A 27,525-nucleotide genomic window follows, 5' to 3' on the forward strand; every position below is an offset into this window, starting at 1 on the left:
GAGTCACAGTGAAAAAGATTATGCTGATAGTTCAAGCCCAATAATTTATAACTTGAAATTCCCCTTCATTTTGATTATGGTATTTTGTGAGAAATAATAATATGTGTATTCAACTCAATTACGTTAGATTTCAGGTACAAATGGACTGAGAGTCACCTACATGTCAAAAATTTGAGTGCCTATGAAAGGGGAGACATTGAAAATAGAGCAACACTTTTACCAGGCAGTAGAAATGCAGACTTATTTCCCTGACTTATTTAATTACTTTATGAAGCAACAGATATCTGAGATTGAAGATAATTATTGGCCTTGGTATAAATACCTATACAATCTGATTGAGCTAATTACGTTTATAGAATATTATTATCTAAAATATATCAATAGGTTGAATTTCAAGTGGAAAACATCTTATTGTCATTTCTGATTTAATACCACATTAGGTTTTATTCAAACACTGTATCTTTTAATTTCTGGAGTGCAAGTTAGAGATTCTACCAATGAGAAGCTTTTTGGGGTTATTCTTTCCTCATCCCACTCCTCTTCCCCAGCCTGTCCAAGAAAATGCAAGGCAGTCAGAGGCTATATTATTTATAACCGAGGAGAGTACATCCATTGATTTAAAGTTTCTATTTGAAGGGCATGCATTTGTTAGCTTAAATCAGTGCTTATGCCCTGACTACAACTTTTTTTCTAAGTATTACTGACTGAGCCTGGATCCTAGTTACATATACAAAACATGGGAAATTCATGCGTGCTTGTGCTGTCCAAATCCTTAATAACGATGGACTGTTCATCACAGGTACTTTTATTTTCAGTATAAATGTAGAGGATTAGTGGGCTTAGGCCAAATGAAGGAAAGATTAATGATAATAGAACTTTGAACAGAACTCTAATAAACACATTGATTTCTATGATGTAGAAATTAGATTCTGTTATTGTCTATAACATATGTATGTATGCACCAATACACCCATAAAAACATCCAAACTGAACATGAAAGAGGTAGCATCTTACTTTAAGGAAATTTCAAAATTCAGACTTTTCATATTTACAAAGAGAAAATTCCAGAAAAATACAACTTTAAACATATTATCTTATATATCTTAGTTAATCTTATATATATGTAATTAATCCTCTTCACGTATACTGGCTCATTTAATTTCTAAATGCCTCTTGACCTTTATGATAATGTTTTTCCTATAATATTGTTTTATTTTTAAAAATTTTAAAGATTTCTATTTATTTACTCATGAGAGAAAAGAGAAAGAGACATAGGCAGAGGGAGAAGTAGGCTCCCTGTGGGGAGCTGATATGGGACTCGATCCATGGACCTGGCATCACGCCCTGAGCCAAAAGCAGATCCTCAACCGCTGAGCCACCCAGGGGTCCCTTATAATATTGTTTTAAATGAGCCTATTCTGTAATTATCTTTTGGTTTTGTGAGTACAACTGAATGAGGATACAAATGGTGGTTCACTTCTATCTTCAGTGTTTAAATGTATCTTAAAAAAAAAAAAAAGATTTGTGTGTGTGAGAGAGCGAGAACACACATGCAAGGGAAGGGCAGGAGGGGCAAAAGGAGAGGGAGATGAGCAGGCTCTCTGCCGAGCGGGGACCCTAATTTAGGAGCTGGATCCCAGGACCCTGAGATCATGACCTGAGCCAAAATCAAGAGTCTGACACTTACTGGCTGAGCACCTCAGGAGCCTCTAAATATATCTTTAAATAATATTTTTAATTTAAAAATATTTGCTTTATCTCTGTCAGGATATATTTTTACCAAACAATCCTGATTCCTTCTTTCCTTTTCTTTTCCCTCTCTCTCTTCCTTTCTTATATATAATATCATTCTGGGTATGACGTAATTCCTTTGTTTCTATTTTTCTCTAAGGAAAGGAAAGAGAGAGAGATTGGTTTAGTTTATGTAGTCTGTTCTGCAAAGGAAATCTCAATACAGAATTGCTCCTCTGTGTTCTAAGGGATAAGAGAATCTACAGGTTCTTTTAAAAAAGATTGACTGAAATAATATCCCTCAAGTTATAAATCTTCTAGGTAAAGCTACTTGCTCTTTGCAATTCATAGCATAGTCATGAGGAACAAAATTCTTGAACTCAAATACATAATGTTGGTCCCCCCCTGCCATTATAATTCTTTTTGATAGAGTGGATTCAAACTTATATGCAGAAAATCATTCTTTATGATCAAGTCCCATAAGTTCAAGACAAATTTTATTTCAGGTTTCTTAGGTTTCTCCTCATTATGGGTATGGCACAGTATTTTTTTGTAAAAAAGAGAGGAAGGCTACGTGAGTGCATATTTCATAAGCTTCTTATTCATTATTCATACCATTAAAGATAGAAGGATATATACACATGGAGAATTCTCTCAGATGTGTCCTCTGAGAAGTATGCTCAGCCTAACCCTCAAGGGTCTCTTTCAGTGGGGGCTGGAGGGAAGCTCCAGAAGAGAGCAAATGGCTTTCCTAGATATATTCTTACAGTAATGCTCTGGTGCATTCCAGTTCCACTGTAATTTAATTTTTTGCCACCTGAATTAGGCCAACAGCACTTTACCCTAAAATACTCTGAGTACAGACGCCTCAGTGGTTCAGTGGTTGAGCCTGTCCTCCACTTAGGTTATGATCCTGTGGCCCCGGAATCCAGTCCCCCATCTGGCTCTCTGCAGGGAGTCTGCTTCTTCTCTGCCTCTCTGTGTCTCTCACGAACAAATAAAATCTTTTTAAAAATAAAATAAAATACTCTGAGTAATTACAGCATTTGAAAAGTTTCAAACTAGTTTTGTTCTATGGGTTTCTGAAATATTTTCTGAAATATGAAATAAAACAATCTCTATTTTGGAAGGAATCATATCACTTGTTTATTTGGCTTATATAATCTAGACTCATTATTCTTGCTTCGGCCTATGAGTTAATTAATATGCATTGAAGGAGCTGTGGGTACTTTATAAATATTTCATTATAAAAAAGAACATAGCACATTCCTCCTCCATTTGAAATGAAAAAGGAATACTTCACATAAACCTTTTGAAAAACTCATTTATGAAGTCAAAAGGAACTAACAAAGTGGGTGCTAAAATATACTATGTAATTTAAGAATAGGAACAATAATCTTTTTCCTTAATATCAGCTTACATTTTTCCCTGAATCATATTTAATTGCAGTAATAAATGAAATATTGAAAAGAAAGCAAAGAAATAAGAATGAACTTTAGAAGCAAACTTTTCCCATCCCTCACGTCTGCATATATCTAATAGAGATTCTCAGTTATTTTCTCAGGAGAACATTTGCTGACATTAATAGATTAAATTATCATGTAGTTCATTATCATTATTAGAAACAAACAAATGCAAGTAATTTTAAGATTACTGTGCATTTAATAAGTTGAGCAACTCAGAACCTGAGGTCTCAGTATCAGTGGGAGTTGTCTAACTCCAAGTTCATGGGACAGCATCAGATTTTTTACATGCAAAATACAAATTAGCAAGAATTCAACTGAAATAGAAAGAGCATAAGTAATTTCTTTATTTAGATTTATAGAGTGATGTCCAGAGGTTGTCTGACCAAAAGTGACATAAACATTTCCTTATTAAGTTGAGCTGTGGACATGGCACCCAACAGGGCATGGGATTTTTTTGTATAATTAAGAATGTGTCAGTTTGGCATTCAGTGGATTGCTTTGGCAGTAGTCAGTTATCAACATTTAAACTGGCTAAGAAAAAAAAAAAACTGGCTAAGATCCTAGAGTATACATTGTGGAAAATTCTCTCTCTCTCTCTCTCTCTTAAAGGAGATAAAGAAAAAAAGGGCAAGAAGTATGTATTTGGTTGGAAACAGGTATGCGGTATACATATACATAAATTACATATATAGGAGTTAAGATTTGAGTTGGAAGCTTTTTAAAGAACTTATGTCGATAAATGACAACGTTCACAAAACTAAAGGAATTTAAGATACTTTAAAAATAATACATACAAATTAATCCTTAACAACTTTTCAAAAAACAATATGAGACAACTCAATTTTAGATAATTTCTGCAGCATTTAAAAATAAGGATGCTGGGAAGCCTGGGTGGCTCAGTGGTTGAGCGTCTGCCTTCAGCTTAGGGCGTGGTCCCTGGATACCTGAATGGAGTCCCTCATCAGGCTCCCTGAGGAGAGCCTGCTTCTTCCTCTGCCTATGTCTCTGCTCTCTCTGTGTCTCTCATGAATAAATAAATAAAATATTAAAAAAATAAAAATAAGTCATTTTTAGTCATTTCTCTTAACAGTAAGGCAAATTAATAAATCTTGCATTTTCTGTATGATTTCTTAGTTACTTTGAATTCCTTAAATTATTTTGAGATGAATTACAGAGAAATATATATCATATTCCAGGCAAAGCTCTGCATTAATCCACTTTAAAAAACAAAAGAGGAATAAACACAATATATGGGACATAATAGCTTTTTTATATCCATTGCCTGAAGGTTAACCTGGATTGTTTTAATTCACAATTAATTGTCTGAAGAAGGAACGAGAAAACTAAGATAGTTTACATCAACTGTGTGTCAGGCATCATGCTAGACCTTTTAATATGCATTGTCCCATTAACCCCTTCAGTAACCCTAAGGAAAGTAATAATCTAGCCATTTATTCTTTTTTTTTTTTTCTAGTCATTTATTCTAGTTGAGGAAACTGGTTTGGGTGTTGCCCAAGCCTCTAGATGAGACACGTCTTAGGGGCAGAAGAAGTGCATTAAGCATTGCTGAATAACTCACACTATTTTTTATATTTAGTTTTAGATATGTTGAGACATGGAAAAGTAAAATTAAATAACTTTTTACATTCTACTTTTCCACACCTGACTCCATATACATCAGCATTTAGAAAAGCATCTTGCTTTACATCTTACAGCTAAATATGTTTGCACTCCTATGAATTTCATTCATCATTCCGTGCAACTCAAGTTGCTGGATCAACCTTGATACCTCCGAAGTAGATAAACTCACAAGTAGATAAACTACTCTACATCTCATATTGTTTTCTGGGGTAGAGAGGAGAGCAGTTGACTTTTAAAAATCATGCAGGGAAATAATTCTTTCTAAGGCAGTGGTTCTCAACTTTGACTAAGTCTTAGAATTACCTGGGAAACTAAAAAAAATATGGATGCCTGGGACTCATCATGTGATTATAATGTGAAGCTAAAGTTAGAAACCACTGCTCTTAGTTTCCATCCACAAGGGCACCTTTCTTTTATAAGTGACTTTCACCCTTGTGACTTCAAAAATGATAAGCTTGGGGGTACCAGGTGAGTGCGGGGAATTAAGGAAAGCTCTCTGTTATTAGTTAGCAATGAGATACCTCAGAAAGTAACACTAGTCACCATCACTTTGGGATAGCTTTCTAAACTTCTGCAAAAACAGTATATACCTTAATGGAGACAAAGCTGTCATTGGGCAGTAGACAACAACTCTTCCCCCCCCCCCCCTTGCTGAGGTGGAAGTTTAACTGGTGTCTGCTTAATGCCAACATAGATTGGAACCCCTAAGGAAACAGCTTATATTTATTTATTTTTAAAAAGATTTTATGTATTTATTTGACACACACACACACACACACACAGAATGAGAGAGAGAGAGAGAGAAGAGCGCACAAGCAGGGGGAGCAGGAGAGAGAAACAGATTCCCCGTTGAGCAGGAAGATTTACCTGGAGCTAAATCTCAGGACCTGGGATCAAGAACTGAGCTGAAGGCAGACACTTAACAGACTGAGCTACCCAGGCACCCCTAAAGCAGATATATTTAAACCCAGTGTCATCTGCAAGAGTCTCCATCAAGTTGTAAACTAGACTAAACTAAAGTTCATGGCAGCTACTTTTGAAAGTCTACATACTAGATAGTTTAGCAATAAATAATATAGTGCTTCTACTTAAAGCAGACAGGACATTTTTTGCCTAATCTGTGACAGTTCCCAACTAGGAGAGCATGTAAAAACTCTCACAGGCTACAGAAGCATTCAATTTGTACAACCTCAAAACAATGAACGTATCACATTCTAATTAATTTAATTAAAGTGCTTCTAGATCAAGAGCATTATTTTTCAGTTACATCATAAAGCAAAGCCTGCAGTATAAAATTATCGAGTCTGGAATAAATTCTGGATAGAAACTCACTGAAACTCAATTACTCACTCAACAGCTATCTAGCTGGCAATTGTGGGAATGGCCACACGCCACTGTAGTTAGCAGTTCTCTCCCTGTCAACCAGATCAGAGATTCTCACAGTAAAGAACACAGGTAGTTTTATATGGCTTGATAAAAGGAATACTATCTTCTACCAAATGACAAATTAAATTTTTATAATACATGATTTGTAATTTTTTGCAGTAATCATAAATTAAGCAATATAAATTCTTTGCTATTTAAATGCTCACTTGGAAGCTTAAATTTCCTCTAGATGTTTCCCACCTCCAAAACGAGGCTTTTCTGGAAAAATCAGTGATATTTTATAAAATGCGGTTTAGTTAACTATGTCTTCCTTAATTTTTATGACAAAAACTCTGACAAAAATATAACCCCTGAGCAAAACAAATATTCCTCACTCATTACCAAAAGCAAACTCACTGATTGAGAAGGGAAAGTAATAAAAAAAAAATCATTGGCTCAGGCAAATATAAAGAGCTATATTAGGCTTCAATTTTGAAGCCAATGGTTGGAGACTTGTTTAAATGAACCCAAGAGTTAAAATGGCAGTGACTACCCCTAAAGGGAAACCAGAGACTGGTAGGTGGTGCTTCTGGTCACCTCCTTTTGTTCTAAATAAAATGCTAATGCTAAGCTGCACTTTATATTCCTGCTTGTTCAGGAGTATACCAATGCAGTTTGACAAAGATTCCAGTTTAAATATCCTTATGGGGGGAAAACAAGTCCCAGAGATGGAACCTTCATTGTGTACTAGTAAATCTGAATGGTTGGAAATCTGTGGTAACATTAACATTACCTCATCTTCTTTAAAAAATATACTAGGGACACTGAGAAAAGAAATTTTCCACTTTTTGCAAATGTCCACTAAGGAAGGGAAGGATGTGTCTTTGAAATTTTTTTCTACCTCTTTCTTCTCCTTGGTGTGCAAAATTTTCATTGGCAGATAAAAGCAGGTAGTGTAAAAAGAAAAAAAAATCCTTAGGGCAGTGAAATATAGATCAAGGCATAGCATAATGGGATAAAAAATGCTATGAGAAAGTTAAGGCCATGAAAAGGAAACAAAACCTAACAATGTAATTTATTCATGTGTTAACATGATATATCAAAAGCAAGAAGTTTAATTTCAAATATTTTTAATGCTGGTTTTTTTTTTATACTGGAGGAATATAAATCAAATCAAAGAGAGAAAGCCTTATGATGGACCTAAGAAAACCCAAAATGAAGAGTTTTGGGAAAAAAAAAACAGAAATTGACAGCTGCTAAATATTACTGATGTTGGTATCTCTTAATGAAAAGGGAAGTGTAGGAACAAAATGATGAAAATTCCCAAGGTGTACTTCAAATGGGTTAAAAACAAACATTTGCTAATTCAGCCTCCATGCTGCACATTATTCAAATACACAGACTTGCCATATGTGCAAATTTTATTGCTATGCTGATTATAAGGCTTAGCAATACATTCATTTTTAATCCTTATCTATATTCTTATAAGTCATTAATTGGGAGAAACATCAATCCTTTCCCCCTGCTCTATCTGACCCTATAGTCGGGCCAATTTCAGCACCATGGACAAAGGCCAAGGCACTCAACAGCCTCACTCTTGGGACCTACAGGAAATGTTCCCCTTAGGTTAAAGTGTAAGAAATAACTTTATAGTAGCCATTTTAATATGTTTTGAGGACCAAATGAATACAGAAGAATGTTCATCTAGATAACATAAAGTTTATACTTTCAATCCCCTTCTATCTTATGAAAAAACATAATGGCCCTCCTAAAGACATGCATCATTGTGATACATGCATTTAAGTGTCATTAGGTTTAATGGCTCCTAGTCACTCAGACTATTATACTTTACATTTTAGAGTTAACTTAATGTGTATTAATGGTGTGAAATTGAAGAAATTATGAATTGAGCTTCCCTGAGCACAGGTTAAACCAAGGAAGAAGGGAGAGGATAAGTTAATATTACCTTCTACCCCATTCTTCACTTGTACTACAAAAGATGTTAGCTATGCCCTCGGGAAAGAAATGCTCACCATTAGTAAGTTGAACTTAAATTGATTTTTTATGGTTTTAAACTCAGGTAACTATCTTTGGTTGGTTCACCAAAGGTTTACAGTTTTCTTTAGGGAATAAGAAAATATGTGCACTTCTGAGATTAAGTTCATATTTTATTCCATAGTTTCAGACAGATAGATAACTTGTCACTTTTTTCCCATTCCGTATTCATCTTACAAATTCAACTTAGAAGGTCTTTTCAGGATATTTTTGCATGTATTTAATGTATACATTATTTTGTAATATCTCCTTCACATTATCACCATGAATCACACAAAATAGTGATGTTTAATCAATTTAAAATCTGAGTTAAATAGTATGATAATAAATACTATTATTAACAATGTGAAAAATTGAAAATACAATTCCAATTCTGGTTCCAAGAACACTTGATACAGCAAGTATCTGTGGTTCACAGTATCAGGAAGACCAGTTCTGAGTTTGAACTCTGACTTCCAAAAATATTAAGAATGAAAACAATATTCATCTTAATTATGTTTGAAGAAAGAAAAGCAGAAAATCACTATTTGTTTCAGTTCACTAATAGGTGACTAAGGGAAGACAGAACTCTGTAGCTACTCGTTTATTTCTCTATCAAGTAAAATGATCTCCAAACTAAAAAGGATAAAATAAAACTTGGCAAAGGAGACTAAAGCTCAGGCCAAGTGATGCTACTAGTTTCTCTGAAGGTATTCAGTTAATTTGACAGACAAATTCTGTCCTAGATTTTATAATCTTACCTTTTACAGATAGGATTATGATAACACTGTTAATATCTTTCAAGAGTCTTGGAGATTAGGAGAGATGCCAAAAGGGTACAAATCTAGAAAGGAAGCACGTAGTTCTGAGTTTCAAAAATTAAAGAGTCTCTAAAACATTGGTGAGACTAAATGAAACATTAGGCAATATTCTGGCAAAAATTAATAAAAAGATGGTCTGTGAGCTCTTAGGACAGCAAATGTAACACTTAGAAATCAGCTTGGGCTCCAAACTGAGGCAAGCCTAGCTTCTTTTTTTTTTTTTTCTTTTTTCTTTTTAAGATGGGGTTAAGACTAGTAAACCTAAGAAATAGGACAAGCCACAAACCTAGAAGTTTACTTAGTCAAGGTAATGAACACAAATGAGCTAAATGGCTCAGTGTACTATTAAGTAGAATGGTAATGGGCTCTGTGAAGAAAAGAGATTGTGCTTAGCTATCACTACTCAGCTCTAACTTTATTATTTATTTTCTAGGGAAACCAGAAATCTGGGATTTATTTGTAAATCCTCTTGATTAAAAAAAGTCCTAACTGCAACTTTTTATTAGTGAATACTCCTCTGGTTTTTAAAACAAAACAAAATGTAACTGCAGACTGAATCTGGCCCATAGGCTGCCAACTTGGGACGCATGGCAAAACATATGGATCACAGTGAGGAATCTGGCAAGGATTCATATGATATCATTATTAAGAATTTCTGGCAGGGTGACAGTAGAGACATTCCAATTAGGTGAGTTCAAATTTAATCTTAATATAAGGATAATTAGATCTTCCCAATGATGAAATGGACTGCCCATGTACTAGAAGTATTCACTTTACTTACGCTCAATTTGGCAATTCACAAGATCACGTGGAAAAATAATCTGGGGCTGAATTTTGAATTTAATGTTAATAATTTCTCGTAAATGTAAATATTTTTATGGGTATATATACATGTATTCTTTCATTTACTCATTCATTTGAGATTTTTATTAAAAACTTAGCATTGCCAAGCATTGTCCTAAGTGATGGGAATAAAACAGGAATAAAAAAATATCTTGTCTGTGGAGTTTGCATTCTATATTTGCCCCAGTTTGGACATTAAATTATATAGACACTCTATAAATGTGTCTCTTTGTGGGCTAACTTTATACTGGAGCTTTCCTATGCATTTAGCATAGGGCATGAATTACTTTGAGTGAACAGGACATTACACTGTGACAAATAGGTGTTGTTACCTAATGCATTTATTCATTCATTCAAATTTTCTTTCTAAAATATTCATTATTCAATTGCCACTCTACTGGAACAAAATGCTAAACCAGATGGAATATAGAGTCAACAGGTATGTGTATATACATAGTTGTATTTCACATGCACCAACATGTTAAATACTTTGCTGACTCCGCAGCCCAAAGTCCTACATTATCTTTGATTAGCTTTTCATAAACTTAAATAAATTAGAAAAAAGGGTGAAATCATCAAACAGACTCCTCTCTGAGCCTTAGGCAGGGCTTGATCTCATGACCCATGCTCAACCAATTGAGCCACCTAAGGGCGCCAGAGAATGAATGATATTTCTTTGATCAGAAGTGTGTATACAAGAACTTTCCTTTCCTTTGCCAGAATCTGCAAGGAAGGAGCATAGTCTACAAGACTACACCAAAGCTTTAGCTTTTCATCTCCTTTGGAACTGTGTTCTAGGCCTTCTGTCATGCATGTTGGCCACCCCATAAAAGATATCTCATTTTGGAATTGATGAAGTAGCTCTAAAAATCCACAAAAAAATTTTCAGATGTTTTAATTAATTAGTAATCCTGAATTCTCATAAAGAAAAAGTTATTATGACTATTAGTTTCTTTCTAAAGGAACTGTATGTCCTCTCATTACTTCTGCTTGGTGATAGCTACCCATTTAATCTCCTGAAGCACAGAAAGCATCCTGCTGAGAAAAGACCATTTGTAGATCTAAGACCACAGTATTTTCATGCAGAAAATACTTTTTTTTTTTTTTTTAAGATTTTAGTTTTAAGTAATCTCTACACTCACATTGGGGCTCAAACCCACAACCTGGAGATCAAGAACCTCATGCTCCATCGACTGAGCCAGTCAGGCAATTCTGTCTTTTCTTTCTTGATGAGTAAATATTCCCACTTAAGTTTGATGGCTATAAAAGTTCATTTTGGAACCAGCAGAACAGAAGGAGTTAAAGCTCCTTGAAAGCATTTCTAGGAATACTGTTATGGTCCTACCATACTCACCTACTCCTCTTTTCTCATATAGTTTTTTTTAAAAAAAGAAAGAAAAACACCTGTTATTTTAGTACATAACTATTTAAAGGTGAAACTTTCTCCCTATTTTCCAAAATTTTAAATAAATTACCTTAAATTACTATCTCTTGCTAAGATGCTATTTAGTATCTCCAGGATATCCTGACGTTCTAGCATGAGCAGATAAACCTTAGAAGTACACATGGTTTTTTAAAATATGAAATGAGCAAATATGCAGGTATTAGTTTGTATTACATACTTAAAATAGCATATACAGCAAAGCAAGGAATTTTGTGTACAATTCAGATTTAGCAAAATAGTCAGTGTTGGATTTTGAAGCACTTACAAAAGTACTTTAAAAAAAAGCCTTTTTATTTTGAGATAATTATAGATTCATAGGAAGTTTCTAAGATAGTAGAGAAGTCCCTATATCCTTCACCCAGTTTCCCCTCAATGACTGTATTTTACATAACTATAGTATAATATCAAATCTAGGAGGCTGACATTAGTGCAATGTGTATGTAAACCTATGATATTTCATCACATATATAGACTCATATAGCCATCATCGCAATCAAGATACACAACTATTTCATCATCACAAAGCTCTCCTTCATGACACCTCTTTATAATCACACACATCTCTAAGACCTGCCAATCAGTGTCTGTAAAATTACTTATTTATGCATATCTCTTACACATTTTTACTAAAATATGAGAAAACCACAGAACTGGGTGTCAGGAGGTGGCTGGTTCTAAATTTGTCACTGGCTAATTCATATGCTTGGACAATTCACTTCCCTTCTACAGCCTCAGTAGCTCCTCTATAAAAATGAAGGTTTGGACTCTTTTCTTTTCTTTTCTTTTCTTTTCTTTTCTTTTCTTTTCTTTTCTTTTCTTTTCTTTCTTTTCTTTTTTAAGGGCACCAGCATTTGAAAACTCACATGATTACTGTTCTCAATTATGATATCACTTGAAAGATTATTAAATGCAAACCAAGTTAAGAAAGTATGATTTAAGTATGTGGAGATCAACAAGGATTGAATGTATTTAAATGTATTCTGCATTAAAATAGTGTCATTGTCAAACAACTTAAGTGACAAAAAGCTGCCTTATGATAATATATTGCCGCTCTAAAATTTGAAGCAAATAGAAACATGATCTGACTTGGATCCATCTTTCATGGGGACAGGGGCTACTATTCTCCCAAATGCACAGGTGGAGAAAACCTGGCACTGAGATTACCTGACTCCCTTTGCTCCCAAGGGCATCTTTTGGGGAAGAAGAAGCCAACATTCCTAAAATGTGCCTGGCTATGTATCTGAGCTCGCAATGCTGCAGCAGAAACTTTAAGTTGAAGATTCTGGACCTTGGGGTTCACATTTGGCCCTTTCTGGGAAGGGAGATTGACACAGGAGCTGCTCTTTGCTTCTGCAGCCCAGGGTCTGGGGTCAGAGGACCTGCAAGGAGCCTAGCAGTGGAGTTTCCTGCTGTCTTAGAGAGCACTCCTTGCTCCACACTGTAGAACAGCATAAAGACAACAGGGAAGCAGTTTTTCCCAAGTGCCTCCTTCCCCTTAAAGCTTTAATAGTCTCTTCCTATGTGCCATATTAAGCTTGCCGATCTCTTTCTCTACAATATACTCCTCTTAAATTCAAACCTGTTGAGGAGTTTTGAGCTCATCACCCGAGCTCTTCAACATCATATTGGTGGAAATTCGGTCCACCCTCTTCACCTCGAAGAATTTGTATGAAAAGTCCCCAAGAAAGCAGAAACTTGAAAAGTGTCGTCTGGGGACTTTGGGCCATCCACGTCTTTGGGAAGATCTACAAAGGCTTTCTTTTTTTGGATAGCACCAATTCTTCACCAAACCCTCCTCATCAAAACGCACCATTTCTAAGTTCCGCTCCCGAGGACAGTTAGTAAAGGGAGATCCAAAACCTATGGCCTGGTCAACCTGCCTGCCCGGCAAGGAGCCTAGCCCAACCACCTCATGACTCATCAGACTGGGGCACTGTCACCCCGTCTCCGTGCGGAGAGCGCCCACTGCCCACGAGCTCCTCCCGGGCGCCCGCGAGCACCCTGACGCCCCACCCCGCCCGCGCAGGTCTGCGGTATCCTCCGCTCGCCACGGACCCAGGAGGCCTGGCCGCCCTGCGGTGCCCGCGGGCACCGACGTGGGGATCCGCACAAGCGCCCGGTCTTACCCTCTCTCTCCCAGGAGGGGCCCATCGCGCGGTCCAGGACGAGGCATCCACGCGCGCCCGGGAGGCCGGGGCCCGGCTGGGCCGGGGTCGGCCGCGCACGCGAGCGGGCGGCGGCGCAGGGGCGCGCTCAGGCGCGGGGAGCCGGGCCCGGCCCGCTCCGCCCGCGCCAGCCCGGGCGGGACACGTGGTGCTCGGCCGCCCGCGCTCGCGGTGCCCGCGGCCCCGGGGCCTCGGCAGCCCGTTCGGCCGCGGCAGAGGTTGCGGACGCTGCGGGGCGAGGGGCGCGGAGCGAGAGGCGGGGCGCGGGAAGGGGGGGCGCCGCGCCGGGGGCTCCGGGGCGGCCGCGCGCAGGGGGGCTCCGGGGGCCTGCTGCCGGGGTCCTCGACCTGCGGGCTCGGTCCCGGTCCCCGGAGACGCGCGGACGGCGCGGCAGCTGCGTCCCGGAGGCGCTCGCGGCGGGGGCGGGGGCGGGGGCGGGGGCGGCGCACTGCGGGGGCTCCGGGTGCGCGCGGGGCGCGGGAAGCCGCCGAGCGCGGGGGCCGCAGGGGCCGCCTGCATGACCCAGTCCCGCGCCCGCCGGCCCGAGCAGCTGCGACCCGGCCCGCGTCCGCTCGGGGCTTCACCGCCCGGTAACACTCCCGGCCCCCGCGTGCAGGTGCAAACCGCTGCCAACCGCGGCGTGGGCCTGAGCTGCCCTTGGGGACAGCCTCTGCCGGGGAAGGGCCCTCCTGCGACCACAGCCTGTCGCCTGGGGACGGCTAAGCAAGACGCTGCCCCAACCTGGGAGGAAGACCTACCCTGAAGCCGCAAGCTCTTTCCCACTTCGCCGGGGACCTTGGACGCCTCTTCTAAACAAGGTGTCTCTGTTGGATTTCCTGGTTCTGAGGATAAACGCGGCGATTCGCTTTCTAACTCTAAGGCGGTAATAGCCACTGGGTTAAAAGTAATAATAACAGGGACGCCTGGGTGGCTCAGCGGTTAGCGCCTGCCTTTGGCCCAGGGCGTGATCCGTGCTCCTGGAGACCCGAGATCGAGTCCCGCGTCGGGCTCCCTGCATGGAGCCTGCTTCCCCCTCTCCCCCTGCCTGTGTCTGCCTCTCTCTCTATGTCTCTCATGAATAAGTAAATGGATAATCTTAAAAATAATAATAATTCTTTTAAAAAACACTCCAGATAGCTTTAATAAGCCAGTGTAACATAGATCTATTTTTTTTTTAAGATTTTATTTACTTATTCATGAGAGAGAGAGAGGCAGAGACACAGGCAGAGGGAGAAGCAGGCTCCATGCAGGGAGCCCGACGTGGGACTCGATCCTGGGACTCCAGGATCACGCCCTGGGCCAAAGGCAGACGCTCAACCGCTGAGCCACCCAGGAGTCCCCATAGATCTAGTTTGTATTGACTTTAGGTAAGGCTGAAGGAAGCTTAGGACTAGGAAGAAAACCATTCTGATTTGTAGGTCCAAATGCAAAAATTCATCAGCCCCTCTACCTGCTTTTCTAGGAAGGTAGGTTTGAAGAAATTAGTGGGAAAATACTTTCCTCAGAATTGCCAGAGCCCCAGGTAGCCCCATCCAGGGCACTGAGCTTTCCTAAAGAGCCTCATGATGAACTGATTTCATCATTCTGCTCTCCCATAGCTGAGGGTCAAAGGGCAGTCACCACAGTTTGGCTAAGGGCTCTTCTTGGTGACTTCCTTGTTCCACTATTTGCTGACTCCTAGATCAGTCTTCATTTTTACCCCTGAAGGGAGCTTTCTGTACAGCAGAGTGGTTCTGGAGGGCAGCATCCCAGTCCTCACCCTGACTGCTTTCTCCTTTCCCTGGCTCCCCTTCTCACCATAGTCACTAGTTTTTAGCACACCCAGTCAGCTTCACATATAACAGACTTCTATTTGTGTGAGAACTCTACACAGTTGAAACCATCAGTCTCACATTACTTGGCAAATGCTAAATGCACGAAACATTTTATTCTGTTGTGTCAGCTCATTTTTCTTTGGTCTGTTTTCTACTTATGTCTGATCATAAGGCTCAGACTTTAAGATTTTGTCTCATATTTTCTAAGTCTTGGAAAACCCCTCCTTCATGAAAAATGAAGATTCCTAACATAATCAAACCCCATCACAACAGAAATTCTTCTTTTGCCAAATCTTGACTTCACCAGGTGGCAGCATGTTCTCTGTGACCCCACCCTCTTTGCCTCCAGAACCTCTTCAAGGTTCTACCAGTGGTTTAAGTCTCCATTGACCTACGGAGAGATGCATCTGCCCCTATGACTTCTTGTCAAAACTTCTCCCTATACCAGCATATCTATCCTTCACCTGCTTGGCTTATGGTCTTTTGGGAAATTTGGTTTTTTCTCTTCCTTCTCCTCATAATCCAGGCTTCCCGACTCTCTGAGTCAAACATTGATGCATTTTTCCCACTGAATCCCTGTTAGTTCTTTATAAGATTGCTGTGAGGCTAAAAAGGGAAGTGCTTGGAAATATAGGACTATTGTGTTAAAGATAACCAGTCTCATGCCCTCCCAGGTTTACAGCTTCCTTTAAAACAGGGATTCCCATTTACAATTGCACCCAAAAGCATAAGATACCTAGGAATAAACCTAACCAAAGATGTAAAGGATCTATACCCTCAAAACTATAGAACACTTCTGAAAGAAATTGAGGAAGACACAAAGAGATGGAAAAATATTCCATGTTCATGGATTGGCAGAATTAATATTGTGAAAATGTCAATGTTACCCAGGGCAATATACACGTTTAATGCAATCCCTATCAAAATACCATGGACTTTCTTCAGAGAGTTAGAACAAATTATTTTAAGATTTGTGTGGAATCAGAAAAGACCCCGAATAGCCAGGGGAATTTTAAAAAAGAAAACCATATCTGGGGGCATCACAATGCCAGATTTCAGGTTGTACTACAAAGCTGTGGTCACCAAGACAGTGTGGTACTGGCACAAAAACAGACACATAGATCAATGGAACAGAACAGAGAACCCAGAAGTGGACCCTCAACTTTATGGTCATCTAATATTCGATAAAGGAGGAAAGACTATCCATTGGAAGAAAGACAGTCTCTTCAATAAATGGTGCTGGGAAAATTGGACATCCACATGCAGAAGAATGAAACTAGACCACTCCCTTTCACCATACACAAAGATAAACTCAAAATGGGTGAAAGACCTAAATGTGAGACAAGATTCCATCAAAATCCTAGAGAAGAACACAGGCAACACCCTTTTTGAATTCGGCCACAGTAACTTCTTGCAAGATACATCCACGAAGGCAAAAGAATCAAAAGCAAAAATGAACTATTGGGACTTCATCAAGATAAGAAGCTTTTGCACAGCAAAGGATACAGTCAACAAAACTCAAAGACAACCTACAGAATGGGAGAAGATATTTGCAAATGACCTATCAGATAAAGGGCTAGTTTCCAAGATCTATAAAGAACTTACTAAACTCAACAGCAAAGAAACAAACAATCCAATCATGAAATGGGCAAAAGACATGAAGAGAAATCTCACAGAGGAAGACATAGACATGGCCAACATGCACATGAGAAAATGCTCTGCATCACTTGCCATCAGGGAAATACAAATCAAAACCACAATGAGATACCACCTCACACCAGTGAGAATGGGGAAAATTAACAAGGCAGGAAACCACAAATGTTGGAGAGGATGCGGAGAAAAGGGAACCCTCTTGCACTGTTGGTGGGAATGTGAACTGGTGCAGCCACTGTGGAAAACTGTGTGGAGGTTCCTCAAAGAGTTAAAAATAGACCTGCCCTACGACCCAGCAATTGCACTGTTGGGGATTTACCCCAAAGATTCAGATGCAATGAAACGCCGGGACACCTGCACCCCGATGTTTATAGCAGCAAAGGCCACAATAGCCAAACTGTGGAAGGAGCCTCGGTGTCCATCGAAAGATGAATGGATAAAGAAGATGTGGTCTATGTATACAATGGAATATTACTCAGCCATTAGAAACGACAAATACCCACCATTTGCTTCAACGTGGATGGAACTGGAGGGTATTATGCTGAGTGAAGTCAGTCAATTGGAGAAGGACAAACATTATATGTTCTCATTCATTTGGGGAATATAAATAATAGTGAAAGGGAATATAAGGGAAGGGAGAAGAAATGTGTGGGAAATATCAGAAAGGGAGACAGAACGTAAAGACTGCTAACTCTGGGAAACGAACTAGGGGTGGTAGAAGGGGAGGAGGGCGGGGGGTGGGAGTGAATGGGTGACGGTCACTGGGGGTTATTCTGCATGTTAGTAAATTGAACACCAATAAAAATAAATTAAAAAAAAATAAAATAGGGATTCCCACGTATTTGGAATGAAAGGTTATTTGATTTTTATTCAGAGGCCTTCAAAGCACAATGTGAGATAAATTGGAATGATGTTGGAGGGTGAGGGCAAGGCGTGGTAAAGTGGAGAAGAGGGAAGGGTGGATATGGTACTAATGTGGAGTTTCTGAGTGGGAAATGTCAAATGGACCAGAAGATGGGAAGAGGAGAGAGGAAAATCCTGTCGGGAATAGTTTTCCTTGGAATGGGCTCAGTGGCCTCCATAGAAGAAAATGAGGTGCTTTTCTGTAGGAGCTTAGTTTCTTACTTATTGTCAATATACATCCTCCATAATGCATCTTCTATAAGATGACCTTCTGAAACTAAAAACACAAGAAATATCTCTAGACAGTTGTGAAAGCACAAACCACTCAACTCAAGCTTTCCCAGACATATTGCAGGAAGACAGGGTAATTGTAGAAACTGTGTAGAGTTTATTTTAGAAGGAAGGTTTATTTTTTATTTTTTTAAAGATTAATTTATTGATGCATGAGAGACACAGAGAGAGGCAGAGGGAGAAGCAGGCTCCCTGCAGGGAGCCCGATGCAGGACTTGATCCTGGATCCCAGGATCACACCCTGAGCCAAAGGCAGACACTCAACTGCTGAGCCACCCAGGCATCCCTAGAAGGAAGGTTTAAACGGGGAGGTTTATAGAATCTTGGAGATCAAAGAGACTTTAAAAGATATTCTGATCCAGCCTTTGAGATGTTGCAGTAATCATGCTTTTCAGTTCTTTAGTTTTCTGTTTCTTTTGTCTGGCACAAAAGTCCTTCTCAAAACTCATGTTTGCAAGAGAGAGCATTCTTCATGGCTACTAAAAAAAAAACCCTCTCCCTTACCCAGTTGTTTCTTTCTAGATTCTAGATTTGAATTAGACTGGAGAAAATTCTCCTTTAATTTCTCTAGACCTGAGGATATTAAATAACCAGCTGACAGGTGGGAGGATTCAATGGGTACCCAGGAGCCAAATGGTCCTACAAGAAAGTTATAGGAAAATAAATTCAGTATTGACAAAGAAATGCCAGCTTTTCTTCTGGGGCTAAAGTGTAATTTTCTTGCACTAAGAATATTTGAAGTCTAGTTTTTCACTGCTTTTATCAAACTATGTAGAACTAGTACCTGTCTATAATTAATTTAGTCATTTGCAATGTTTACTCAATACTGTATTCTAGACTCATCTTGGTTTTCCTTTTCCTCTTTCCACTTTCTTAAGGCTTGTTTGTTAAGGTGTGATTAGATTGATATGTTACTCCTCCAAGTTGCCAGAAGGAGGAGGAGTTCTCATTTGCTGAGTGTGTACTATATATACCTGCCACCAATTTACAACATTTAATTTAATTTTATACTTTTCTTAAGAAGTAGTTAATCTTAGTACATTTTACTGGTGAAGAAAAGGAGGCTTATGACATTTTTACAGTCACAAAGGTAGTAAATGATGGAGTGGGGATTTGAACCCAAGTATTTCTGATTATTCTGTATTCCTGTTTAACTCCAGGAACTTTCTGGAGGTAATACCTTTATTCAAAGGAATAAGTCAAATGGGAGAAATATTAGGTGCTACTGCAGGATGGACAGGGAGTAGATTTTGTCATCTCTTGTGCACTCAACTAAAACATGCTAGTAGCTTTCTCTTTTCTTCTAGAAAGGGCTGGGCTGGAGTCTAATCAAAATCCTTGGGAGACTCGAAAACTATGTTACACTCTCTTGAACCACACATAGATGATTAATGTTTATTGAAAAAAATTCAGAGGAAGTTTATTTATTATAATTCCTTGATATATACCATAAACTATAAAAATATTTAAACTATTATCCAAGCCAAGAACTTTTATTCATAACAGATTGGTTAAGTGAAATAAGATGCATGGTGTGTTTGGTCAACTCATCTACCCTCTCTGAGCTTGTAGTCATTTATCTATAAAGTAGAAATGAAAAAAAAACAAATAATAAATGTAAGGCTCCAAGAGTTTGAAGTGTCAGAGGAAATAATGGAAACCAAAGTGCTTTGAGAATTATGATTACATATACATTGATGTATATGTCAATAAGAAAAAAGCTAAATGGAAGCCACATGGTGAATTGAATGGGAAAGGAATATTTTATGTCAAGTAACCTTTGGTCACAGAGTTATGGAGTTTTAGCATAAGTAGGAAAATTATACGTTATTTAATTTCTCCTATCTATAAATGAAGAAACAAATGCTCCCCCAAAAGTAAATTGTCCACAGTCACAGAACATCCCTAAAAATATCATTGGAAATTCTAAACTTTGAAAGCAATATCATAGGAATAGGCAGTCATGCAGTAAATATTTATTGAATACCTACTGTATGTCAGGCACTATTTTAAATGCTGGAAATGTAGTGTTGAACAAAACAGATTGCATTCCTGCCCTGAGAGGACTGATATTCTAATGGAGAGAGATAAAAGTTATGTGAACAAACAGGATCATTATAGACACTGACAAATGTTTATAAGAAGTTAAAATAGGCAATATGGAAATGATGCCAAGGTTTTGATCTGAATAACTGAATGGATGGGGGTGGATGGCACAGCATGTGGTTGTGGTGGGGGTTGTGATGGAGATGGGAGAAGTAATTAGTTCTGTTTTGGGCATATGAAATGCCAAATAATGATCAGACATTCAGACATCCACATGGAGCTGTGGAATGAAAGTCTGAGCTCAAAGGAGAGGTCCAGGCTGGAGGTAAACATTTGAGAGTCCCCATCACATAGACTGCCTCCAAGCCATGGTGTTAAAAAAGGCGGGGGGGATTTGTTTTTATGTAGAGGGTTTTCTTGGTCAGGCTGCTGTGTGGGTAAGGTGATTCAAACATGTCTTAGCTTGTCCACTCAAACTAAAGCCACCCAAAGCTGCTCAGCCATAGGCTAGCTGACTGTCATTATATCAACAGTGTCCTGTCAAAAGGGATAGAGAATCTTTTCTCATTTTGAGGCTAGAGTCATGTCTACCATTTTAAAAGGAAAAGTGTTCATGACCACACTGTTATTCCTTTTATTTGGGCCCAAAAGTGTGCCTCAGATCCATTTCAGGAACTGTTGTGATGAAGATGCTAGCAACTCCTCTGCAGAAATGGATTCTCATTTTGTGCATTATGGTTCAAATTCTGAGCTGAACTTAAATGATAATGGCTTCATATTTCTACTTTAAGATATATACCTAAAACCATCACTCAATTTGGATTTTCTTACTGAGATTCTCTTGAGAGCATATTTTTTATTATGTTTAATTTTTTACGGGGTGTTAGAAAATTGGTCTTTCATTGCTTTCACAATACTCTTTATTTATTAGTCTGGTAACAGTTGCTGTAGTGTGCCAAAGGAAGCTGTTCTTGGGTAAAAATTCTTTTAGAGGATGAAATAATGAGGCTAGAGATTATTGATTTCAGTGATAGTGTTTCTTAAGGTGAAGTATGTGATAAGAAAAGGCCCTTAGTGCCCCCAAATGGCCAGGTTTCACAATGATTAATGTTCTACCTTTAGAGAATAATTTCTGTTAATCCAGCTCAGGATTTTCTTTGTAGTTCTGTTTTATTTTTAAAAATAAAACCATACACACATACTATAGAAAATTAAAAATGAAGAAAGGCACCAAGAAGAAAAAATCATTTGTAATCTTTTATTCAAAGATAAATGCTGTAATATTTGTGTGCAGTCCTCTACTTCTTTGTGCTCCCTCCAGGGAGCCTGATGTGGGACTGGATCCCAGGAACCCCAGGATCATGCCCTAAGCCAAAGGTAGACACTCAATCATTGAGCCGCCCAATCCCTCCTGGGTGACTTTTAAAATAAAATAGAAGCATGCTGAATATACTGTCTTGCTAAATAATGCCTTCTTCTGATCAAAAAGTAATACATTGTAGAAAATTTAGAAAATACATAAGTGCAAAATACCCAGAAAAATAATAATTACTTATTATCCTATTATCTGAGGTAGCCATTTTGACAAATATGCCTGCATTGTCAATGAATACATGTATTTTATTTATTTTTAAAAAGATTTTGTTTATTTGAGACAGAGAGAGAGAGAGCATGCACTAGTGGGAGGTAGGAGAGGGGCAGAGGGAGAAAGAAAAGCAGACTTTCCAATAAGCAGGGAGTCAGATTCAGGGCCCAATCCCAGGACCCTGAGATAGTGACCTGAGCTGAAGGCAGCTGCTTAACAGACTGATCCACCCAGGTGCTTCTCAATGAATACATATATTTTATATGTACACATAAGTATGAAATATGCATATATATTTTATGTTAAACTGGGATTACCTATTTAGCTACTTAATTCTTCCACAGAATATCATACATAATTTTGTCTATTACTATTCTACACAATTATTTCAACAGCTTTATAGTATTACATCATATGGCCACATGATATAATTGTCTGCTCAAAATATAGATACTCATGCACAGTGCCATGATTTCATGCAAGGGAGTAGGTTTATATCATATTAAAATGAATGTCTTTAACAATTTTATGCAAGGTAAATCAAGACAGTAAGGCTATCAAGGCAATTTGTAAGTGGAAAATAAGTAACAAATGAGCAAGTTTCTAAGATATGTGTCTGAATGGATTAGGGTAGCCCCCCAGCTGGCTGATGATGCATATGTATGACCATAGGAGTGTGATTAGGGCATTTTATTGTCATTCAGCTATAGTTAGAAAGGTTGTTCAAAAGCTATTGAGCAATGTTAAAGCACCAGTGTATTGTGCACAGTATGCTTATATACACCTGCATAGATGCAGATTCAAAAACAGATATAGATATAATTATAGAACATCATCATTAATTTGATGAGGTTTATGGAATTCATGTTTTCAGTGTACAGAATATTTCAAAAGTGGCACTGAACATGGAAGCCTGAGTGGAAGAAAACTCCGGTATTCATTCTTTTGGAGACTGGCAGACCAGAAACCAGCTTCCCACATTTTATGCAGCCTATGTGGATCTTTGAAAGGGTTAATAATGAATTTCATAGTGAAGTTCATGGAGCAGTATTTGCATTACGGATATTTTGAGACTTATTAAAAATTCAGATTTCTGGAGCCCCCTTGACACCAAATAAATAAAATTCTCAGGTTTAACACATTTCCCAGGTGATTTGTATAGAAATCAAATTATTATAATGATTGGGAATTAATTTAGGGAACTAAGAAAAAAAAACCTGTGAGCTCCTTAGCATTAGGGATTTTTTTTTCTTATTTGTATCTCTGGCACCTAGCGCACAGTGCCTGGTCCATGGGATGTGACAGACATATAGTTATTACATTGACTATTCGTTTTAATACTTGTAATGTTGTAGTAAGTTCTTGCCTTGCATATAACATTTTTCTTAAAAAAAAAACATTTTTCTTCAAAATCTCTTGTCATAACTTTTCAGACTACTTTCATAATCTTGATGATTATGTCTTGCATACAGTAAGAACTTGATTAGTGTTGATTACGTGAATGAAGAAAATAATTTGTAATAACACCTAATCACTCTTACTTCAGAGCAGTGCACTACCACAATTACCTGGGATGCTGCCTTTTAGTCCCTAAAAGTATGACTGCTAGGAGTCAAACCTGTGTTTAGTAACTGCCATAATTCCCACATGACCATGGATGAGCAATTGCTGAGCCCTATTGACTTGGGCTTCATAATCTATAAATAAAGAAAATGGCAGAGATTCAATGAGATAACACCCACAAGGATACTTTGAAATCAATAAAGTGCTTTGCAGAAGTAAGTTGTTATTATTATTCTTATTTTCTCCATCAAGGTCATCCTCATCAAGAACTTTTCCACCTGCCTCAGTTCTTGGGAGTATTTCACGTTGTAAATGAATTCTTCCCTTCAACAAAAATTAATTTACTTATAGAGCATCTACTAGTATGCCAGTCACATTTATATGTGGTAAGTTGGGGCAAGAGTATATTTAAGAAATTTGTGAATGTGAAATCCTTAAGAGTCAGGGGTGGCAAATAAGTTGACCAATGTCCATCATGTCACCTCCAGTCTCTAAGACAAAAGTCACTAAAGAATTATAGTCCTCTACTTCTTATGTGCTCAGAAGTTGCCTCCCAAGTTTGCTCAACCCAGTGAAGCCCCTGTGATTAATTGTCACTGACCCTTCAGTAGAACCTATTTGCCATCTCTGGTGTAGGATAAATTTATATATAAGTATAAATGTATTATTTTTGAGTTCTGCACATATTTCTTAAAGATATGATTCCATTGTATGTATGAAGGGTTTGTGGGCTGTGTGTGTGTGTGTATATATATATATATATATATATATAGTATATATATGTATAGATACAGACATGTATTATTTGTGAAATAATACTAAATATAACATAAAATGTGAGTGTATGTGTATATGTAAAATAAAGAGAAGCAAGAGGATATTAAGGCCATCTTTTTGCTAGACTTTTACATTAAAAATTCACAGTAAAAAAAAATAAAAATAATTCACAGTAAAACCTTCTGAAAGAAGTTGAAAGAACAATATGAAGATTACATAGGTCTCCCAGCTATCAGCAAGTGTTAGAATCAGCCTCTCAGTCCAGGCACCAGAACCAGATTTCCTATTTTATTTCTGGGAAGACCCCAGCTGGAGTTTTGCCTCTTTGGAACAGGACGCAAGTCTGAAAGATTTGGATAATTTAGCTTTACAATGTGATAAGTGAGACTTTAGTTCCCGGTAGTGGAAATACCAGTAGTCCTTTGGAAGAGTGTCTCAATTCTATCTCTTAGCATCTTGCTTGAGTATTTCACGTTGTAAATGAATTTTTCCCTTCAACAAAAATGAATTTACTTATAGAGCATCTACTAGTATGCTAGCCAGTGCTAGATGCTAGATCAAAAACTCTGCACCCCTAAAGTTTAGATTAAATCATTCTATGTGCTCCAATAGTAGTTTTAATTTCTACTATAAAAATACATTTCCCATTGCATGATAATTGCCTGTGTTGTCTCCCACTGAAGTATCAACTCCTATGAGACAGGGTTGATTTACTATTGTATCTCTCCTGGTTAAACCAGAGTTTGGAAGACTTTCTCTAAAGGGACAGTTAATGAACATTTTAGTTTTTAGGATCTGCAGACCATATATTCTCTGTCTCAACTACTCAATTTGCCAATGTAGTGAGAAATCAGATATAGACCATATAAAAATGAGTGGGTATGACTGTGTTCCAATAAAACTTTATTCATAAAAACAGGTGGGTTAATATTTGTTCTTTATTGGTTGGCACATGGTCAGAGCTCAATAGATTTTTAGTAGTAGTAGTAGTAGAGCTATGTTAACTTTGTAGAATTCATAAATGAAAGTCTAATGAAACACAGTGTTTGCTTTCATGGATCTTACATTCTACTGGAGATTAAAATGTTTTCAAAATTGTATGAAAAGTCCTGTGATGGACCAAGGGTGATATATTATGGAAGCATAATAGACATCCTGTGAAACTAGGAGAGTAGATTAGAAAAGTCTTCATGGAAGAAATAGATTTAGAATTCTATTTTGAAGAAAAAATAGAATATAGAGAAGACAAGAGGTAGAAAGGATGTTCTAGGCTAAGGGAATAGCTCCAGTACAAAGCCAGGGCAGCACAGAAGCTCATGACACATTTGGAGAGCTGCAGGTGGTTCATTGTGGGAATCTTAACTATGGAAGATGGTGTTGCAGTTTGGTTCTTCCACTTGTGCTCTAACCCCCTTGTCTATTTTCCTTTGGGACCTACTCCATCCTTTTTTTCCCCTTTGTTCTCTTTCTCTCACTGATCCACCTTAGTGGACATGCTCAGGTGTTTTCTTTATTTAAAACTACTATTTCCATTTCTACTATCACCACTACAACCTGCATCATCACTTCAACCACCTCCTCCACTGCCACCAGCATTTTCACCAGCACCTTTGCTATCTCTGCCACCGCTACCCTCTTCATCACCTCCAAGACCATCACTGTCATGACCACCTTCATACCTGTCATCTGCACCATCATTCCTGCCACCTCCTCCACCACCCCTACTACCATCACCACCATTGCCATATCTGCAATGACACCTTATTTTAGTCCTAGCCCTCTAAATCAGTCATGACATTTCCCTGTTTCACAGACAATCTTCTTGAAAGAGTAGTATGCACTTGCTTTTTCCTCTTGGATACTCTCATTTGCTGTTCAGCCAACTACAACCTGGTTTCAATTCTTGTCACCCCAATGAAATTATTTGAAATAAAGTCACTGTTTACCATGATCATCATATTGCCATACTCAGTGGACTCTTTGGCCCTTAACATATATGACTTCTCAGTGGCATTTGATTCTGTTTGAGTTTGGTAATGCTAAAACCTGGTTGCCTCTTCATATTTTGTACTTTTATTTTCAGTTCTCTCTCAGACCTTCATCCAGTTACCTCTTAAATGTGAGTGTTTGCTTGGCTGTCCACTGATCTCACAATCAGTAGTCAACTGTGTGTATAACGTCTCCTACTCAGTTCCTATATCCAGTGAGTAGGAATGAGGAAATTTGTTGCACGTGAGTAAGAAAACTTACACGAAGATGTATTTGGCATAGCTGCTGAAGGAAATGAGAAAGGGAGTTGGCTAAGACGTGCCGGTCAGGGCAGGGAGCCCGGTAGAAGTTGCTGATCTGAAATTTGTAATGTTTTGAAACCACTTGGTATATTTCTCCACCATACTAAGAACAGGGAAAAATTTATTTAATGGATATTTGGGTAGAAAAAGATATAAAATCACTAAATAAACTTCCTTAAGGTCTTTACTGGGACTATTCCCTAAACTGATAGTAGCGAGTGTATGGCTATCACAAAACAGTAATCTCTAACCATTTTGTAGTTAAATCAATACATCCTTCTTGTTTGATGTGATAATTCTTTATTCTGCTCTTCCTTCATTCTGAGATGTTGTAAGATTTATTTTTTAAAACATTAATAAAGTTAGTTTGTCTAGCCCTTGCTGTGACCTTTATAGACTTTAAGATGATTTTTTAAATACTAAATCCTGGAACTGGAACACACAAAATAAATTTTGATGTAAACATTTGGAACTATCCCCCTAAAAAGGGGCTCCCTTGTATTTTTAGAACTGGTCTAACCAGCTCCTTCTTAGCCAGAATCTTTATCTGACAATGCATGGATAATTGCATGTCTGAATTCATATGTGTTATTTAGTTTTCTATTTCACGTTGCATTTTCTGTTGCAGATCCTTGAGTGTATTATTTAAAATTATTAGAAGTCAGAAAGAATTACCTTTTGGATAAAATCCAAATATTTTACCGTAGCCTTTCATTAGAGGTCCTTAGACTGTCTCTATAGCTGCAGCTTTCCCAACCTCACAACATATGCTCTAGCCATATTGAATTACTTTTGAATTTTTAAACATGCCTTGCCCTCTCTTGCCATCTTGTCCTTGCAGATGGTACTCATTCACAGTAGATTTCATTCTAATTCCTGTGAACTTTTCAAAGTTTCACATTGGGATGTCTTTCCTGACACCCTAATGTTAACTCTATCATAGGACTTCATGTATCATGTTCTAATAGTTCCATCTTTGTTACTCCTGCTAGAAAATAAGATCCTAGGAGACTCTATTTTTGTCCTGATATCTAGTGCCTAGCCCAGTAATTGACAATTGAAAGCATTCAATAATTGATATTAGATGAATGA

The 27,525-nt window shown here is 38.2% G+C and overlaps 1 protein-coding gene and 1 long non-coding RNA gene across 3 annotated transcripts in view; one reads left to right on the plus strand and one right to left on the minus strand.

Annotated features, from left to right (window-relative positions):
* The window catches only part of SYBU (syntabulin), a 109,465-nt gene extending 95,857 nt beyond the window's left edge, over nucleotides 1-13,608 (minus strand). For both annotated transcript variants that reach the window (XM_077847002.1, XM_077847001.1), the window contains exon 1: nucleotides 13,472-13,608. The gene's annotated coding sequence lies outside the window, so the exon portion shown is untranslated. The remainder of the gene's footprint in view (nucleotides 1-13,471) is intronic.
* A 493-nt stretch (nucleotides 13,609-14,101) lies between these two features.
* The window catches only part of LOC144283192 (uncharacterized), a 36,858-nt gene continuing 23,434 nt past the window's right edge, over nucleotides 14,102-27,525 (plus strand). Inside the window, exons 1-3 of the long non-coding RNA XR_013351612.1 lie at nucleotides 14,102-14,328; nucleotides 23,618-23,751; nucleotides 26,226-26,374. This is a non-coding gene — a long non-coding RNA (uncharacterized LOC144283192). The remainder of the gene's footprint in view (nucleotides 14,329-23,617; nucleotides 23,752-26,225; nucleotides 26,375-27,525) is intronic.

Source organism: Canis aureus, chromosome 14 (genome assembly GCF_053574225.1).
Source record: "Canis aureus isolate CA01 chromosome 14, VMU_Caureus_v.1.0, whole genome shotgun sequence".
NCBI lineage: Eukaryota > Metazoa > Chordata > Mammalia > Carnivora > Canidae > Canis > Canis aureus.